At 50.2% G+C, this 19,224-nt stretch overlaps 2 long non-coding RNA genes across 2 annotated transcripts; both read right to left on the bottom strand.

Annotated features, from left to right (window-relative positions):
- Nucleotides 1–7,883: 7,883 nt before the first annotated feature.
- LOC131403096 (uncharacterized) lies at nucleotides 7,884–10,138 on the bottom strand. The gene is made up of 3 exons (XR_009219220.1): nucleotides 10,104–10,138; nucleotides 9,549–9,618; nucleotides 7,884–7,965 (listed from the first exon to the last, which is right to left on the bottom strand). It is a non-coding gene; the product is annotated as an uncharacterized LOC131403096 (long non-coding RNA).
- Nucleotides 10,139–12,243: 2,105 nt separating this feature from the next.
- Nucleotides 12,244–13,687, bottom strand: LOC131403097 (uncharacterized). The gene is made up of 3 exons (XR_009219221.1): nucleotides 13,636–13,687; nucleotides 12,930–13,040; nucleotides 12,244–12,272 (listed from the first exon to the last, which is right to left on the bottom strand). It is a non-coding gene; the product is annotated as an uncharacterized LOC131403097 (long non-coding RNA).
- Nucleotides 13,688–19,224: the final 5,537 nt, after the last annotated feature.

A 19,224-nucleotide genomic window follows, 5' to 3' on the forward strand; every position in this document is an offset into this window, starting at 1 on the left:
AGGGAAATGTATGGTGTTGCCCCAGGAGGGTGCAGATGGGCAACAGGTGTCTGAGCAGGGCTGACTTCCGGGAAGGATCAGTCATTGTGGGGTGGTCATAAAGAGAAGCCAGAAAGTGGCTCAGGAAGTTCAGACAGGCAAGAGCAGGACAGTGTAAGGTGGTGGATCCCAAGGACAAATAGGCTTTTAAAATGACGTTGAAGTCCACAAGGTCACATGCTACTGCAGAGCATGTCAGACAAATCATGAAAAGTCCCCAGTGGATTGGTAAGAGACATGGCTTGTGAGGTTAGCAAGAGAAGGATCCACAGAATGGGGATGGGCTTGAGTGTGCACTGTGCAAACAGAGGCATTTGGATATATGTGAACTTTTCACAGCGGATCCCTGGCAGGAGGACAAGAGGAGGGGCATGGGGGGTGAGGACTGTTAGGAATGCTGGATGAGGGATTGGTTTGTAGATGGTAGAGATTTGTGCATATTTGAAACCTGAGGGATGATTGCAGTAGGGAAGTGATGGAAAGTGCAACAAATGTGGAGGGCATAATGTCATTGAAATTGAAGAATGAGATAAAAATCAGAGTGGTTTCCACAAGAAAGAAATTTCTTTGGATATAGCAACAGAAAAGGTGTGATAAATCAATTCCTTATGAGGAATATTTGTAGATCTGATGACTAGAGAGTCAAATAGTTCTTGTTTGATGGTTAACAATTTATCTGTGAAAAATGGAGGAGGTCGGAATAGAGATTTATGGAACTCAAGAAATGGAAAGAAATGAGCAGAGCGTTAGGGAGCATTAGAGAAATGCATATAGGTCCATTGGTTGCTGTGATTTTCTGTTGGGATCCACAGGCTCCTGGTGCATTCTCTCTTCAGTGCAAGTGTCAACATGGCATGGCAGGTATTTGAAATCATCTGAAGTGGGCGGCTTGCAAGGCAGATATAATGGCAATAAGGAATCTGCGAGTATGGTCAGTGGGTGATTGAAATGATGGACTGTGGAATGCAGGATTAATAGAGAGGAGTAGGAGAAGAGAAGCAAAATGGTTGTGAAGATCTGCTTACTGGAGTAATATACTTTCTCGAAGAATGGTTACTTAGAGGGGAGTTCTTTGTGCCAAAAGTAGAAATGTGGAAATTTGTGGTGGGAATATGGTGTTTCTGAGTTACTGATTTGGGAGCAGGAGAATTTTGGGTGAAGATAGGATCAGGGTGTGGAAGTGAATGACTAAGGATGGAATAGTGAATAATTTCATTAGAGATGAGGCCGTAAAGGAGCTGTGGAGTCCTTGGAACTCTGTGTCCCAATAACAGTGGGCTGTGGGGCACCAGCATGTGTGTATTTGACCATGACAGAGAGAGGAGGAGAGGAAAGTCCTGAAGCAAGATGGCGGAGGGAAGTTGGTCTGGATTTGACACTGGATAATGACCTTGAGCTTTCTGTCCTTGTCTCACATCAGTTGATGGTGTCACTGAAGCCTGTTCTCCACATGTGGTCCCTGTACCAGCAACATCAACATCACCTCTTAGAAATGAAAATTCTCCATTTCTTCCCCAGACCTACTTGGGTTGAGATCCAGCACTCTGAGTTTTAAAAACCCTCCAATGATTGTGATGCACAGTGCGATTTGAGACACTTGTGTCCAGGGAGAGAAGGAGGGTGGAATATCCACGTGAGCTGAGGATGTTTTCCGTGGATGGTAGTCTTCATCATCCATTTTGTTCAAATTTCACATTTTATTTTGTTCTGAAAGAGAAAGCTCAAAAAATATGCCCAGGCTTCATAGTGGAAACAGTAAGACCATGAAACTAAACCCAATCAGAAAACTGAAGTTCTACGCACCCTGAATCCTAAGTAGCTGCATATTCCAGAGGCCAGTTACTGGACTAACTGCCCATCCTGGCGGTGAGGTCAGATGCAGTCAGTGGGAGGAGAACTTGGAGAAGCCCCAGCAAGTCTGTGGATACAGTAGACTGCAGGGACTCCAGGCCTGCAGCAGTGAAGGAGAACTCTTAAGTTCTTTGGAGTCGCAAATACCTTTGAAACAGTGGCACAGGCTGGTCCATATGAATCTCTGGACCATGCTGGGGCCGAGGGATCTGCACACCAGCCCTGAGCCCACCCGGGCCACTGTCCATATTGGGCAGAGATGAGTCCAGGAATGGGTCTGGGCCACTCACAGCCCCTCTGCAGGCAACGGGCATCTTCTAGAGATATCAGGAGACAGACACAGAAAGTGAAGAAAAGCATGGGAGAGACTGACTGTGGCCTCGAGGACAGACGAGATTGCCGGGGAGGCAGAGAGAGCAAGGAGCCAAGAAAGGCATCCTGAAAACACAGTGAGGAAGGCAACATTGGTGCTGAAGAAAAGGAGAGTGGTGCCATTGAGAGATTCCCCATGAGACAGGCTTGACTCTCACAGCATCTCTTTGTAACATCCATCGTGATCTTGACATTTCATGTTAAACCTCAATTTTTATTTACCATGAGTTTTCTCCTTTTTATATTAAAATTGATAGGATAATTGTAGCTGAGGAATTAGTGTTTTGAACTTAGATTTGTTTTTTCTAGAACTGACACTCAATGAAGAGATGATACCTACTTGAATGAGATTTGTCTTTTAATGTATATTAAATCTGATGCCATAAATGTTTATTACGATTTTGCATCTAATTTGGTTTTTTTCTTTTTTGCTGAGAAAGATTCACCGTGAGCTAACATCTGTTGCCAGTCTTCCTCTACCTTGTGTGTGGGTCACCGTCACGGCATGGCTGCTAATGAGTATTGTAGGTCCGTGCCTGGTAACTGAACCTGGGCCACCAAAGCAGAACATGCCAAACTAACCACTCGGCCAGGGGCCAGCATTATGAATTTGCATCTAATTATAACATAAAATGCATCAATCTTTCTCTTCACTGCCACATGTTAATTCAGACATAGGTGATTTCTATATCATGAATTAAGTATCTCTTATCTGTTACCTGGCAAACTTGTGTAGCTTTGATTTTGGAATCTCCAGAATGAGCACACCCCCTGCGGGCATTATTTTCCACTTAGAGAAGCTTGCAGCAGGCTCATTGCCTTCCTTCCCACACGAGATCCAGAGTCGTGGAAATGGGTTCGCCTTGCACACAGCACAGAGCACATAGGAATTACTCCACAAACACGTGATAAGTGAATAATTGGTGGCATCATCAGGTCATTCACAGAAGCCAGACTGAGAGAGAGCTTCCTTAGGTCAGGAAGGAGAAGCATTCCTTTATATTTGTGAGGTTTTAATTTGTAACATTGTAATGTGAACAGCAAGTATACTATTTTTATCAAAATTGTGTTCTGAAGGTTTTCAAAAATCTCTAAATCTCAGAGTAGAGAAAAATCAATCTCTGTGAATCTGTTACTTGCTTCAAAGATTGTCAACTCATATACCATCTGGCTTTGTTTATCCTCACACCAAGACCCCAAGAATTAACCAGCTGAGATGGCTGAGAGCACATCATTTCAGCTGTAAATATTTCCGTTTCTGGTACAGATGAGGGAATTTTGGAACACAAACAAAATAACATTATCACACACAAAAATAAAAATGTCATTCGGATAATCAACTATCTAGTCAGTATCCAAAGTCTCCCAGTTTTCTCAAGGTTATTTCCTGGTTTTACATTTTCTTTGAGTCAGGATCTTAATGAAACCCTTCTTTTGCAATTGGTTGATCTGTTTCTGAAGTCACTTTTAATCTCTTGTTGGTTCATGCATCTTGGGATTTGGGTGGAATATGAGTGTGTGTGTTTGTGTGTCTACACCGATGTGTGAATTCTTTCTTTCCTGGATGGGAATGCCCTGAAAGGAAGGACCTGGGCTGTGGGAACCAGGATTTCTACTCTGCTTCTGGCTGAACTGAAAAGGCCTCCCTGGGTGACACTTGCAGCCTTCAGAAAGGAGGGGGAAGAAGTACCAAGGAATTCAAGACAATGGCCCTTGTCTTACAGGGTGTTTCCAGGGCATGATGTTCAAAATGCCGGGTGCTAACACTTTAGGTCCAGGTCGTCGGGTGGGTTCTCGGCATGAGCTCTGAGCAGTGTTTGTTAACCACCCACGTGGGGAGCATTTCAGTATTTTAATTGGTAAGGTTATGTCTGTTGTGTCTGTGGTGTCTAAGATTCGTGGCATTCCCCTGCTGGACCCACTTCTATACCTGCCCCTCTCCTGCCTCATCTTTCAAAACTCCCAACAGGAAAGTTTCACATCCCTGTAACACAAATCCATATAACCACAGCACAGACTGGGGAAAAGAACACAGCCGTCCCAGGGGCTACGTGCTCTATGCGCTCAGGCCAAGCTGCCCCTTTGGGACAAGTCAGTAACAACACGACTGAGTGTGTAAACTAGTGATTGTCTGAGACCATGGACCTGAGAACCTCATGGGCCCAGATGTCACCCAGGGCAGCAAGGGCTGGTGTGGGTCATTCCGTGGACAAGATTAAGGTCTATTGTCCTGGCAAACCAGAGCTCACCCCTGATCCATCAGGCCCAACTGGGGAGGAATGGCCACGATGTACCTGACAGAGAGGCTGGGGGCCTTCTAGGGAATTTCTACCCTAAAAGAATCCTACAGTGAAGTGCAGGGATGCTGGAACTCCTAATTCACAGGGAGCAGTGACGTTTATAGAACAAAGTCTTGTTGTAGGTTTAAAAGCTGCATCATGAGTCTTTCCCTCTAGACATGAAACAAGCGGGAAAAGGACTTCCATGGCATGGGCCAGGATCCCAGGAGGATTCCAGTCTAGGCGAAGGGTGAACAGGGAGCCCTAGAGGCGGCCTGATGGGGATGTCCTGTTGGCCCTTAGTCCATCTGCACATGGTCTTCCTCTGTCCTTGTCCGTTCCACATGCAAACTTTTATCTTTTTACATTTTTTCCTCATTTAGTGTTGATGCGAATCCAGACACTGATTAGAAAACGGCAAGTTCCAATATCTGATCAAAGAAACCTCAACAAGAGAAGCAAAAAACATTCCTTCTTCCTGGAAAGCTGTAGAAAGACAGCCGCTGTCCTGGGGAAGGACATGGTCCTGGTAAGTGCTATTTGAAAGACACCCACATTTCAGTGGTTATTGCTCTGCCTGGGAAAGTCCCTCCAACCTCTGCATCCAGGGAGATCTGAGGGGCTGTCTCTTGTCCTGGCCCAGGTGAACCACACTGAAATCCACCTGTCCTCTGAGGAAGGGGGACTTGAGGGTTACATTCAGTAGCCAGGGAGGAGGCTGGCCCTCCTCCCTTCTCCCACATACAATAAGCTGTGACCATACACAAGTTAATTCAAGGAGGAAAGTGAGATTCTGTGTCTCATTTACATGAGCATAAGAAGTGAAAGAACCACACCACAACACCCAGGCTGTGACAGAAACAGGATATAACGTAAGAGTCAAATCTACCATTTACTATTAAAGAAATAATATCACTCCTCCCCAATGGGTTAACAGTGGCTGGCATGGAGATGTCAGGGAATTGGAGGGGGTGGTGCCCTCCCTCTGGGTCTTTAGGGGAAACCAGGGAAAGTCTTAGGATGTCCTCGTTCACTCAGGGTGGCAAGAGCTGGCCCGGTGCACCCCGAGGGTCCCAGTGTCCCTGCTGGTCAGGAGGAGCTGCACTTGTGGTCTCCAGAGTGTGACGGCTCATCACCAAGGGCATGGTGGCTGAAGAGAAGAAACAGACTATTTTGAGGTCCCTCCCTGTGATTCATGGCACAACTCCCTGCCCCACTGCACTCTGATTCAAACCCTGTACCGAGTGCTCAGTCCATCAACAGCACCCCGTTTGTCCCTGATGCAGGAGGCATCATTTAGCATCACCCATTTCAGTGGATGCAACTGAATCCCAGAGAGGAGAGGGGAGCGGCCTGTCCCAGGCCTGCTCAGCAGTGGAGCTGGGATCGAGGCCCATGCTTAGCCCGAAGCTGTACTGAGCCCCTGGATTCAGTCGCTCCTGGTCCCAACACTCACTCGGCCCTGAACTGGAGGATGTCCGGTTCCTCTTTCTCCTGAAGAGCCGCATTTTGCTCGCCTTCTGGTGTGCGGGCTCCAGCCGGCAGGAGACCCAGTAGCTACAGGACAGAGTGGACCTGTGAGCTACCAGGAGCCACACCTCAGGTGCCCCTCCCAGAGCCTGCCAGCAGCTGAGTCCTGGTGCCCCATGGGTCACCACGCTACGAGTTCTGAGGCTGATCAGCGAGCCAGGCCACAGGCTCTGGAGCTGGCCATCAGAGATAGTCTGTCCTGCCCTCACCCAACTCCTGTCCCCCTCACCTCTCATGGACACTGATGGGCTCCATGGCCTGGAACCAGGCCCCAAATCGCTCGTCGGGCTCCAGGTCATATGCATTTGCAGCCTGCTGGAGCAGCTGGATCCTCCGGATGAGTTTGAATTTCTGGGAGGAAGGACAGGATGCAGACAGGGCTTGGGTGGGGAACGCTGCCAGGGACTTGTGTGGAGTGAGGATCTGGTCTGGGGTCTGTGCTCACTCGGGAACCCTCCTTCCTTCCCACTCCATTCAGGACTTGCCTGTCCTCACAGTTGGCTTGGCTTGAATTAGTTCCTCATCCAGGAAGGTGTCCTTGATGCCAGTCCCTCCCACACCCGCCAACGTGATGGGATCCCCAGCTTTGTGGATCTGACTCTCCCAATAAATGTTAGACCCAAGGGATGAGGCCAGAGAAAGTCTTGCCAGGGGAGGTCTCTGATTTCCACATCCCCACCCTCCCCGTAGCTGCTCACGTCACACCATTTCTGAAAGTTGACCCGATTTCCCTGGAAGGGAGACAGCCAATGTCCATCAGAAACAGCCCCCTAAGCCCAGAACCAACCCCCATCCCACCCCTTCTCAGCCTGCAGGAATGTGAGGGTCCAGCAGAGGGCAGACCTTCCACAAAGAGAACTTGACACTGGGCCAGGCTCTGGGCTCCAGAGCAGGAGGGACAGGGGAGCTGAGGCCAGAGACCTTATGTAGCACACCCTCTCTCATGACAGACGGGGAGACTGAGGCCTCAGGGAGGAAGGGACAGCTGGAACACAGAAGTGCTTCCTCACTTGCAGGGGCTGATGGCACTCCCCCAGGGGCAGGGCCTGAGGGGGAGGCTGAATCCATCTCAGACACAGCATCCTGCAGCTCTGCAGGCAGGCAGCTATGAGCTTCCCCAGCCCAGGTAGACTGGTGGGGGGCTTATGCGGAGCGTCTATTGACACATTGCTAAGATGGGTCTGACTGCCCAACTCCCAGGGGTGGCCATGGGGCTCTCATGAGAGGAGGTTTGCCAGGTACTGAGAGCTCAGGTCCCAGTGCAGGGCTCTCGCCTCCCAAACCTCAGGATCCTGCTCCCTGGCCCCACCTCCAGACTCACTCACTTCCAGATCATCCTCCATCCCAATGTCCAGCAGCTTCAGGTGATAGAGGAACATGCCCAGGAAGGGGACAACACCCTGTGAAATCAGGGTGGGAGTGGTGAGATGAGTCCCTCCTCTCAGGTGCCCCCATGGACCCTCCCCCAAATCCCTTCACCCCAGCCTCCTGCCCACCACAGACTCCCACAGAGAACAGCCTAGGACCCTCAGCGGCCTCCCCCCAGTTGCCCCCTCCAGGGCCACCCAACTTCCCCAGTCACCTCCCAGGGGCGGCTTTTGGCAAATCCCAGGGTATGTGGTCCCTGCCCCTCCCCTCCCTAACCCATCCTGGGCCCAGCCCTTCCAGGCCTCCTCCTGGTCACTTCCAGGGCAGGCCTTTCAGGCTCTTGGGCTCCTGGAGCTGGGCTGCAGGAGGAGGGACCCCTCTCTTAGGGAGGCCTCCAGCCGTGAGGTGAGTGACCTCTCCTCTGACACCTAAGACCCTCCCCCTCAGGCCACCTCACCTGCTGCTGCTGTCTCTCCTGGGCTCCCTGGGGGTCCATCTGCAGGGTGGCCCTCACAGATATCACCTCCTGCGGGGTCAAGGACAGGCTCAGGGAGGCCATGTTCCCTTCCCCATGGCTCCCAGGCCCCTGATCTTGGACCCTGGCCATCTGGTGTCTATGGCTGCTCCCATTCCAGGGTGCCCTGATGCTAGATCACTCCCAGCTCCAACACTCCCTTCTCTGTGCCCTCAGGCCTGCCCAGGTCCCTAAGCCTCTCTCCTCATCAGGAAAGTGTGAGGAGGACTCCCCATGCATCCCAGGGTCCCCTGAGGACTCAGTATCATCTGACTGTCACCAGTGCTGTCCCCTCCCCCATCGAGGAGGAGGAGCACAAAGCTCCTGCACGTTCCTCTCCCCCTTGTACCTCATCACCCCTGTGAGGCCTGCACCACAGATCATCTCTCTCCATTTCCCAGATGAGGAGACCGAGGCCCACAGAGGGGCAGTGACTTGCTCAGGGGCCCACAGAAGAGACCGCTCCCCCTCCCAGCCAGAGGCCCTGGCCCCCGGCCTTCACTCTTCCTCCAGACACACCTCGGACCAATGTCCTGTCCTCTGGACTCTCGGGGTTTGTTGAGGCCCTCAGTCAACCTGAGCCATGGATGGAGAGGCACAAGGTGTCTCGGGGTCCCATGCAAGTGGCTTCTGTGTTTTCCAGCCCCCTGGGATTCTCTGAGACCAGGCTGGCCCTGAGGCCATGCCAAAGTCCTTAGCTCCCTAGGATCCCCTCAGGATCTCCCTGCACAGAACTCCTCCTTCACTCACTCAGGAAGGGGACCCTCGTGTGCCACATCTGAGTGACAGTGTAGGAGTTGACCACGGCACTGGGTAATGGTGACATTTGCATCCTTTTTCACTTGGAAACTTCTAATGTCCCTTCTTCTTTCTCAGCTCTCATGTTTGAAGTCTGTGGTCTGAGCCTTTGTACAATCCTTAGGCCCCTCCTGCCAGGGCCTCGATGGAGGCCATTAAGAATCTGTCAGGAAGGTCCATTAAGAATCTGTAGGTTCCCTGATAATTCTCATTGCCATCTGGGGCGTATCCTTGTCGACAAGGCACCGGGGGAGACTCACTGGTTTGTCAGCAGTGACCACTATCGGGCTAGAGTGCACAGTCCCAGAGAGCACACAGTTCTGTCCCAGATCCACCATTTGGCCCAAGGCTGTGCAGCCCCTCTGTCGACAAGGCCTGAGTGCCCTCCCCTGCGAGCTGCAGTGAAGACAGAAGGAGCAGCAGGGGCCTGGCTTCCTGAGGACAGACTGGGCTGCTTTAGGAAGAAAGGAACCCCCACCCACTCCATCCACCCGCCAGCCTGAAGGATGGTGAGGGCCAGCTGATGGGTCTGCATGGAAGCCAGACACCTGCTCATTCTGCCACCTCCTCACCTCTTGCAACAGTCCAGGCGACACCACTGTATCCCGTGACCAAGGCCTCCTGCCCCAAACAGTCCCCACCTGACCCTGCAGCTCACACCCCCGCTTCCTCTCCAGCTGGATAAGACAGACCATTATTTCTCGGGGAACCTTAAGTGAAAAACTTACCAAAGCACATCCTGCCTGGTCCCTCCCCACCTCACCTCCCATCCTTCCAGATCTCCAGACTCCACTCACCTCCTTGAGAAGCTTCCTGCTCTCCCGGTGGCATGTTTGGAAGATCTTTTTAACTATTTGACAGTTCTTCCTGAGGAGGGAAAAAAGGAAAGAAACACTGTGGAGTGGTTTGAGGGTAAATCCCTTTTGTTTGAAAACCCAGAAGATCCAGACAGCCTGGATGAGCATTTTCACTGTGTCGTCTGAGCCCTGAGGTGTCTGGGACTGAGGAGGGGGCTCTCCTATTGTCACCTGGGGCCTCCATTCTCTTATTTTCTCAGCAGATGTGTTTTAAACAGTCTTAATTTCATGTGGACAGAGAGTTCTGTTGCTGCAAACACTTGAAAATCTTCAATTTGGTTCAAGCCATGATCTGTCACTTAGGGAAACTGATTCCTGAGGCAGAACGACTGGCCTAAGTTTTCAGAAAGACTTGAAGCCTGCCAACCAGGTCAGACCCTATCCCCAGGGTTTGCTGTCTGCCAGGGGGTCCCAACTGACTGAAGGGCAATGCCAGCCCTGTGGGGGGTGTCTGGTCCACCCAGGTGGTGCTCGCATGCAGAGAGGCCTACCCACCTGGACACCTGTCTCCACGTCTCTTTTAAACGTTTAATGGAGGGGCCCTCCAGAGCCCACAAGATCGCATGGAGAGAGGAAAGGTTCCTCAGGCCGTGGCATTCCTGGGGAAGGGAAGAGAATGAGCTGTGAGGGGGAGCTGGAGCCCTGCTTCCTCTGGCTTCTGTCGCCTCATTGACGTCTCCTGTCCTGGATGAGACAGTGGCTCAGGGAACCTGGGAAAGGCACAGCTGGAACCTGATGAGGAATACTTCCAGGGAGGAGGATTTCAGCTCAAGCCAAGAGAGGAGCCCAGGAAGGGGTGAGCTTCCCACCACTGGGACCAGGAGTCAGGTCATCGAGGCCTGGCAGGAGGGGCCTAAGGATTGTGCAAAGGCTCAGACCACGGACTTCAAACATGAGAGCTGAGAAAGCAGAAGGGGCAGTTCCACCGACTCCAGAGAGGGGCTCCCAGGGCCTCCCACATCTTACCTTGGCCACCTGGATCCAGAGCTCCACCACCCTGGCCCTGTCCTGGGCTGTCATGCTCGGGTCCCCAATGCAGGTGGTGACAATACATTCGACCACTCTGTTAAAGTGGGTCATGGTGGCATGGATGGTCGGTGCCAGGTGCTCAATGCCCCTGTTGTCACACTGGGACCAGATGGAGTCCAGGAATTCGTGGGGCCTCACTGTCTTGAAGAGCTCCTGGGGAGGACAGGGAGTGTCACCCAGCCCTGCCACAGCCCAGGTCAGCTTCCGCAGCCCCCAGTCCCAGTCCGGGTCAGTGGTGAGAGCTGGAGCTCAGGAAGCTGAGAATGTGGCCTGAGGCTTGTGGAGTCCCTGGGTGTTGCCTGTGTGCCCTGAGGGCACCCAGCACAGGATGACCCAGGAACCGATACTGTGGCGCAGGGAAGTGGCATTTGCTCGCCGCCCAGTCTCACTTCCTCCAAGCACCAGAACTCGGCTCCTGCTTGACCATCTCTAGGGGCATCTTCCACCCATTCTGACCATCCTGGGGTCTGACTCCTCTTTCAGATGCACATTCCCGCAAGGCAGCAACAACTACGGGCTTTGTTTGTCTGCCTTGTAGTCATGTACACATGAGGTGCCCAATTAGTGCTGAGGCTGTTGAGGCCTCCTGGGCAAATGAGTGAACTACCCAAGGACGAGACAGCACTTCGTGTGCTCCCCTCCCCCACCAAAGCGCAGACTCTGCCCAACTTCCTCTCTGCTCCACCTCTTCCACCTGCACAGCCACTCTGCATGGCAGCTGCTCTCACAGTCCATCCCTACTGTCCACATGAGGACAGCAAAGGCTTGGGAGTTAAGAAGGCTGCTCAGGTCACATGAGGGTAAGTGGGGAAGCAAGAGGTTGGACCGAGATCATGGGATTCTGGATGAGGAAATGGCAGGTCGGGGGCAGCTGATGGCACAGGGAAGGCCGGCCCCACCTGCCCTGAGAGCCCCGCTGCTCACCACATCCATCAGTGTTAACTGCTCTGCCACCAGCCGGGGAGGGAACTCCAAGAAGTCAGGCTTCTCCTCCCTCAGCAGGTTCTTGGTGGTCACATCCCAGGGGCAGGTGGGCTCTGGGGCTGGATCTGGCTCTGCTGTTATCTCTCCAGGTGGAGGGAGGATTCTCCCTGGAGCCAGTGGTCCAGCTGGCTCCAGCTCAGGAGCTGACACTGGGGCTGGAGCTGAGGTTGGTGGTGGCTCTGGCCCTGGAAGGACTGATGGAGGTGACACTGGCTCCAGCTCTAGCACAGGTGGTGGAACTAGAGCTGGAGCTGGATCTAGCCGTGGAGCTGGCCCTTGCTCTGGCTCTGGAGCTGGAGGGAGTTCTGGAGATGGTACTGCAGCAGGAGAAAGAAACAGTGTCACTCAAGTAGCTGACTTCCCCTGTTCCTGTCAAAGCCAGGAAAGACCCCACTGCCCTGAAGTGAACCAAGCCTCTGAACACTCTGCAACTTGTCTTCCAAGACTGCAGTCGCCTCACCTTCCAGCTCTGCCTCAATGGGCCGTGGATGCTCCAGCTGGACCTGGAGAAGGTAGGCGTGGCCCTGCAGCCCCGAGCCAGGCAAGCTGAGATGCAGAGAGGCCAGCTTCATGCTGAAGCAGGGATAGTGCAGGGGCTCCCAGAAATCCTGCAATGGGTCCAGGCAGGTTTCCACCAGAGAAGAGATGGCACTGGGGGAAACAATGGGGCAAGAGAGTCAGAGGCCTGGCCTTTCCCTCCACACTTCTCACCCAAGGCACCCTGGCTTGGGTCTGGGCCCTATGCCTGCCCCGCTCCATCCAGGTGAGAGCCACCTGGCAGCCCTGACCCCTGTGAGGCTGTCCTGGCAGTGGCAGGCCTGCTTATCCAGCAGGTTGACACAGAGTCTGTTGTGACTCTCTTCCCACGGACACTCTTCTCCTGAAGGTCTGGGACACAGCCCACCCCAGCCCTCCATGCACTTGTGCAACTGGATTGAGCACTGAGACAGATTTGTGACCAGGTTCCTCACACACCTCCTGTTCTGGGCCTGGAGGCGGTGGTCAGAAGAGGTAGATTTGGAGAAGGGGAGGCAGATTCAAATGGGTCTGTGGTGGGAATGGGTTTCTAGGGGAGAACTCAGCCCAGCCACCCCTCTGGTTCCCAGGGGTCCTGGCACCCATCCATAGCTCTTTGACTCCTGTCCTCCTGGAGTGGAAGCCACCGGGCCTCTGCCTTCCCGTGGGAATCAAAAGATGCGTGAGATGCGGCTTCTGACAGGCTCCCCTCAGCCACAGCCTCCATCTCTCCCCCCACAGCTTGTTCTTCAGAGACAGGAGGCCACCCTTCTGGACCCAAAGACCACTCACTTTTTTAGGTGGTCCTGCGCTCTGCCCTCCTGGCTGGAATAAGGGGAGATGCCTCCAGATGTCAAGGAGGCTATGAGGGCATCCCTTGGGATGGACGGTGGATGACAAGACCTGCGAATGATGTCTAATGTCAATGTCTGACTCTCAGACGGAAATTGAGGCCACGCATTGTGTCTCCTTCATTCACTGAGTTTACTGTCTCCAAATGTCCTGCATGCAGTAGGTGCTTAATCTACATGGTTGAATGAATGTAGTCCACCCAGAACCATCCCAGACACCTGAGTGGGCCTAGGGCCTCTCTGCTGCCCCAGAGATCCTTGACTGGCTGCCCCAAGGAAAAGGACCAGGACCAGCTGGATGGACTCTCCAACTCCTTGACAGGGTGGTTTCCATGTGCTTTTCCAAATTCAGAAAGGCCGCATCTCAGAGATGGGTGAGGCAGACTACTTTTCACGGGGAAGAGAGAAATAAACAACATGAACAACCACAGCACGTCCACAGCCCTCTCTGCAGAGCCAGGCACCAGGTAAGCACCCGCCATGGCTGATCCCATTAGTTCCTACAAGATCCCCATGAAATTTATCCTCTCCCAACCTACTTTTCAGAGGAGCAAACTGAGGCTCAGAGAGATTTGGTGACACTCCCAGGACACACAGCTGGCAGGGGGCAGAGTCACCACTGTGCTGAGGAGGGAGTGGCCACTCACCTAGTAAACAGCTGGTCCAGGACCTGGTGGGATGTGTCTAAGGCCGAGTAGTTGACCATGAAGGTGGTGAAGCTAGAGATGTTCCTCCTCAGGAAAGCTGGTGCGATGGACTCTGTCAGCTTCTCCATCATGCCTGTCTGGAGGGCCCGCATCCTGCAGGCCTCATTGAAATTCACGGTGGACTCATGCTCACACTGAGGGAGAGGAGGAGGTACATACACTCAATGACATCATGGTGAACCACCGGGAGGATTGAGGTGACTTTCTACCCTCCTGTGTAGCTGGTGGGAAGGAGTGGAGGTCCAGATTCCTTTGGGAGTGAGACTGTGGAACACTCTAATGAGAAAACCCTGGGGGGTTCCAGGGGAGACTCAGATTTGAGTCTGCATTCTAGTAGTGCCTTGGTCATCTCAGAGTCCTGGGTATGAAGACCCCTCTGCACCCACACTCACCTCAGACCAGCCCTCTTCATTGATGGACTGGTGCACCTGTGTCCTCTCCAGGGAGATGGCGAACTGGAAACTATCTACCAGCTCCTCAACCATCACTTTGGTGCAGCTCTGCAGTGACAGTGCCCAGAAGTCAGGCCAGGAGGCATCAGGGGCCTGCCTGGACTTTGCCACAGAGGGAAACCCCACCACAGTTCAGGCACAGAGGGGCATCTGCATAGTCTCCATGAGGGAAGGAATGTGATGACACCTCGATGGCCTGGGATTCACATGTGGGTAGAAGAGCTTGGTCCCCAGCACTCACCATCCTCTCCTGCAGCCAAATCTTCAGTATGAACATGACACACCACCAGATCTCCACCATTTAGCTACCTGCTCCTGCTCAGGGTGGTTCCTCCTCATACTACCTTCTCTAACTCCACCTCCCACATACATACACACACACACACACACACACACACACACACACACACAATGAGGGTCAAGGGGTGTGGGGCTGTCCATTTGGGATCACAGTTGTGGCCTGACCTAGAGTGGCCTGCCCTGGGCTATGCTGTTACCTGATGGTTCCTCCTGCCAAAAGGCCACAGACATTCGAGGTGAGGGCTGAGCCAATGTCTAAAGCGACTTAACATGCTCTCATTCTTGGCTTTCCGGGGGCCAGAGCCTCGGAAAGTCACGGGACAACACGAGAACATCCTGCTGTGTCCAGTGTCTCCACTCAAATGAACTGGACAGGAGGCTGTGGTTACAATGTGGGTGCCTGGTAACCAGAGTTCTAAGTTCTGTTGGGGGCTGTCACCGAGGAAGTGAGGTCACTTCTTCAAGGTTCTATTACTTGGCCCCTTCCTTCAATCAGACCCACCCAAAGACCCTGCTAGGCTGTTGGCTACTCTCCCTCCTTGCCCATGTCATCTCCATCACTGTACACAAATATCCATCACCACCCTCCCCACAGCTCCTTGGGAGCGGAACCAGTGGCCAGCTTTGAGGAGACAGAGCTGAAGTCACACCTCTTTTATCCTACCAGTTCTGTGTCCTGGAAAAGCCACTGTGCCTCTCAAGATCTCCCCAGTCTCCCAACCTGCACAATGGGGATGGTGCTCAAAACAGCTTTCTAGGAACATCGTCAGGTGTATATGAGATAATACCTACAACACCTGTGGATTGCTGTCACATGTGTCTAATGCTGAACCTCCCATCTATGTCAGTTCCATCTGTGCAGCCTCCACAAACCCCCACTCCATACTTCTTGTCAGACATCATTGGCATGAATTTGGTCTGGTCACTCTTATGTGCAAGAGGGGTTAGGAATTTTATCTTTTAGTTTCTTGAATTGCCACCCGAAATAAAACTGATTCTCTGTTCTGAATATTAAGGGAGAAGGTGAACAGTGGGAACTACCCATGCTCTCTCCCTACACTAACCTTCAAGTTGAAGGGGAGGAGATCATCTTTTCAGATGAATCAAGCATGTATTTACCTACCACAGGCTCTCTTTTCTTGTTGTTTATTCATCCACAGAGAACAAGAAGTCTTGCTTCCAAACCAGAATGTATGAGACGTCCACTGCCCTCTGTTCCCAGCAGAATGACCAGAACCAATTTGTTGGCTTTTATTTGCCTGCCCCTTGTAAGTAGATCTGAGAACATTCTTTCTATGTTCTTCATAGAGTGGGTCTGGGAGGGTCTGAGGTTGTAGAGAATTGTAGGCAAATAGCAGGCTTCTGAAAAACTGAGTCAAATTGGAATCTCTGTAATTCAAAGAAGGAGAGTGATATCAGCATCATGGTGGAAGAAGACACCTCCTGTTTTTCTACTCCTGCACTAACAATGCTTTGGCATCCATCCATAGACAAAAGTGCCTTTGTGGGAGAAGTGGGATCCAGCACCATATGGCAAGGGACCCAGAGGGAGTCTCACCCAGCCATGCATCTGGTAATAGGCAGACAGACCTCGGTCCCAGCTCTGGACCCTGCAGTGGCCCGTGAAGCAGCTCAAGCTCCTTTCAGCTGCTGCATGGAAACCCCTGAAAACACTGTCTTAGATCATGACACACAGAGGAGAGGGCCTTTGTGGAAGTCCAGGTTTCAAGAAGAGAAGTTCCAGCCCTCTGTTGGAGCACAAAAATATGAGTGTGGATGGGTTGAAGAGTTTGGGGGCATTGGCAGATAGGTACTCTTAGAGGGCTTTAAAGGATGTGGATCCTGTAACTGCACTGAGCACTCCATCAAGAAGTCTCCCACGACTTGTGGGGTATACCTCACCCATGGATCTCCCCAGCTGGCCTTTAGGCACCCCCAGTGCTCTGCGTGCCCCACATACACACACCTCCACCCTAGGGCTTCTTCCCTGTGTATGCTCCCAACAGTGGTGGTTAGAGTGAATTTTGGAGGACAGCTAGTGAGCACGTGCAGAAACTTGGTCCAAATCCGCAGGCCAGAGAGAGACCACAAACTTGAGGTTTCACACAACCTCTGGAATACAAAAGGGAGGCTGTCAGCGCCCAGCCTATTACATCACAGCATCAAGAGAATGCATACAAGCTGGAGAATTCTGCCGTTAATGAACAAATTAAAAATGCTGGGATTATACTGGTATAACACATTAAAATACAAATGTATTATTGAAACATATATTAAGTTTAAAAAAATGACATTTCAAATGTTGGAAAAATTAAGTTTGAGAAACCTTGTAGGTGGTCAGTAAACATCTGTCCCTCCCTCCCTCTCCAGATCAGCCGTATGTATATGTATAAATACACACACACACACATATATATACCCACTGTAAGTTCTATATATAGAGAGACGCATATGTGCATGTGTGTCCACAAACACTCACACATATATATAATGCATGTACCTATGTATATCATATATATGTATGTATACATGATAGAATACTCACATGCACATGTGTATATCTCTACAATTTCACCTTCAATAAGGTAAATTTCTGGTTTGTATTGACTCTAAATAACTCTGCATTTTAACTTGTTAGGTCTGTTTCGGTTTGTTTTCCCCAAACGTTCTGGTTAGTCCTCTGGGCACTTCTCAGTTGGATAACTGTTATGTTTTTCATTTGTTGTTGTGCTTTCATTTTCTCTTTTTAATAAACATATTTGTTGAAATAAGACATACAATCAGAATAGAGCACAAATCCAAGTGTAAAGATTGATAAGTTATCCAAAAGTGTACACATGTGTTAACACCACCCAGGCCAACAAACAGAACATGACCAGTTCTATTTACAGTAGATTATACATGATGTATATAATAGATAATAACCGCAGTTACCCAGATTATTATTTCTCCTTTTCAGGAAGTAGCACACTGAATGGCAATGCATAAAGCAAATTTAGTCATGATGTGGCCTCCTTCAAAAATATAACTGGATTGGGAAGGTTAATTTTTTTTAGGAATACATGAGTTTAGTTCCAGAAAAAAAGAGGCTTGTAAATTTCCTTTCCTGTAATGACCTTGTAAGATTTTTGTAGCAAAGTTAAGCTATTCTCATAAAATAAATCAAAAAGTTTTCCCATTTTTCCTGTTCTGTGGAAGAGCTAGAGTCAATGTGTATTATTTCTCTCCTGAATGTCTGGTGGAATTTGCCAGCAGAGGTGTTGGCCACGATGAAATGCGGGAATGTTTTAAACATACAGATCAATGGAACAGAACTGAACGACCAGAAATAAATCTATACACCTATGGTCAACTGATTTTTCACAAGGGTGCCAATGGTGCTGTGACAATTGAATAGCTATATGCAAAAGAATGAAGTTAGACCCTAACCTTATCCCATAAGCAAAAGTTTACTCAAAATGGATCATACACTTAAATTTAAGAGCTAAAACTATAAAACACTTAGAAGAACACACAGGCATAAATCTTCATGACCTTGTATTTGGCAATGGACTCTGAGATCTGACACCAAAAGCAGAAGCAACTAAATAAATGAATAAATAAGTTAAACTTCATCATCAAAATTAAGAACTTTTATGCTTCAAAAGACACTATCAAGAAAGTGGAAAGACAATCTAGAATGGGAAAAAATATCTGCAAATCATATATCTAATAAGGACCTTGTATTCGGAACATATATTAAAAAGCTCTTGGGGCCAGCCCAGTGGTGTAGTGGCTAAGTTCGCGCCCTCCACTTTGGCGGCCCAGGGTTCATGGGTTCTGATCCCAGGCACAGACCGACGTACCGCGTATCAAGTCATGCTGTGGCTGCGTCCATATAAAGTAGAGGAAGACGGGCACGGATGTTAGCCCAGGGCCAATCTTCCTCAGCAAGAAGACAAGGATTGGCAACAGAAGTTAGCTCAGGGCTGATCTTCCCCACCTCCTCCCCCAAAACAACTTCTTACAATTCAGTAATAAAAAGACAACCCAATTTAAAAATAGGCAAAGAATCTGAACAGATATTTCTCCAAAGAAGATATACAAATGGCCAATAAGCACGTGGAAAGATGCTCAGTATCATTAGTCATAAGGGAAACGCAAATCAAAACCACAATAAGATACCACTTCATACCCACTAGAATGGCTAAAATTAACAAGTTAGATAACAAGTGTTAGTGAGAATGTGGAGAAACTGGAACCCTCAAACACTGCTACAGGAATGTAAAATGTTGCAGCCACTTTGGAAAATAGTCTGGCAGTTTCTCAAATAATTAAACATAGAGCTACCATGTAACCCAGCAATTTACTCCTAGGTATATATCCAACAAATGGAAACATGTCCACACAGAAACTTGTACATGAATGTAACAGCATCACTCATAATAGTCAAAAGGTGGAAACAACCCAAATGTCCATTGACACACAAACAGATAAACAACATGTGGTATATCCACACAATGAAACATTATTTGGTCATAAAAAAGAATGAGATACTGACATATGCTACAACATAAATGTACCTTGAAAATATAATGCTAAGTGAAAGAAGCCAGCCAGAAAAAAAAACCATATACTATATGATTCTATTCATAGGAAAGTCAGAATAGGGAAATCTATAGAGACAAAAAGTAGCTTAGTGGTTGCTTAGGGATGGGGTAAACAGGGTCAGGGGATAAAGGGATGGTAGCTGAAGGGTTCAGGCTTCTTTTAGAGGTGATGAAAATATTCTAAAATT

Source organism: Diceros bicornis, unplaced genomic scaffold (genome assembly GCF_020826845.1).
Source record: "Diceros bicornis minor isolate mBicDic1 unplaced genomic scaffold, mDicBic1.mat.cur scaffold_55_ctg1, whole genome shotgun sequence".
Classification (NCBI taxonomy): domain Eukaryota; kingdom Metazoa; phylum Chordata; class Mammalia; order Perissodactyla; family Rhinocerotidae; genus Diceros; species Diceros bicornis.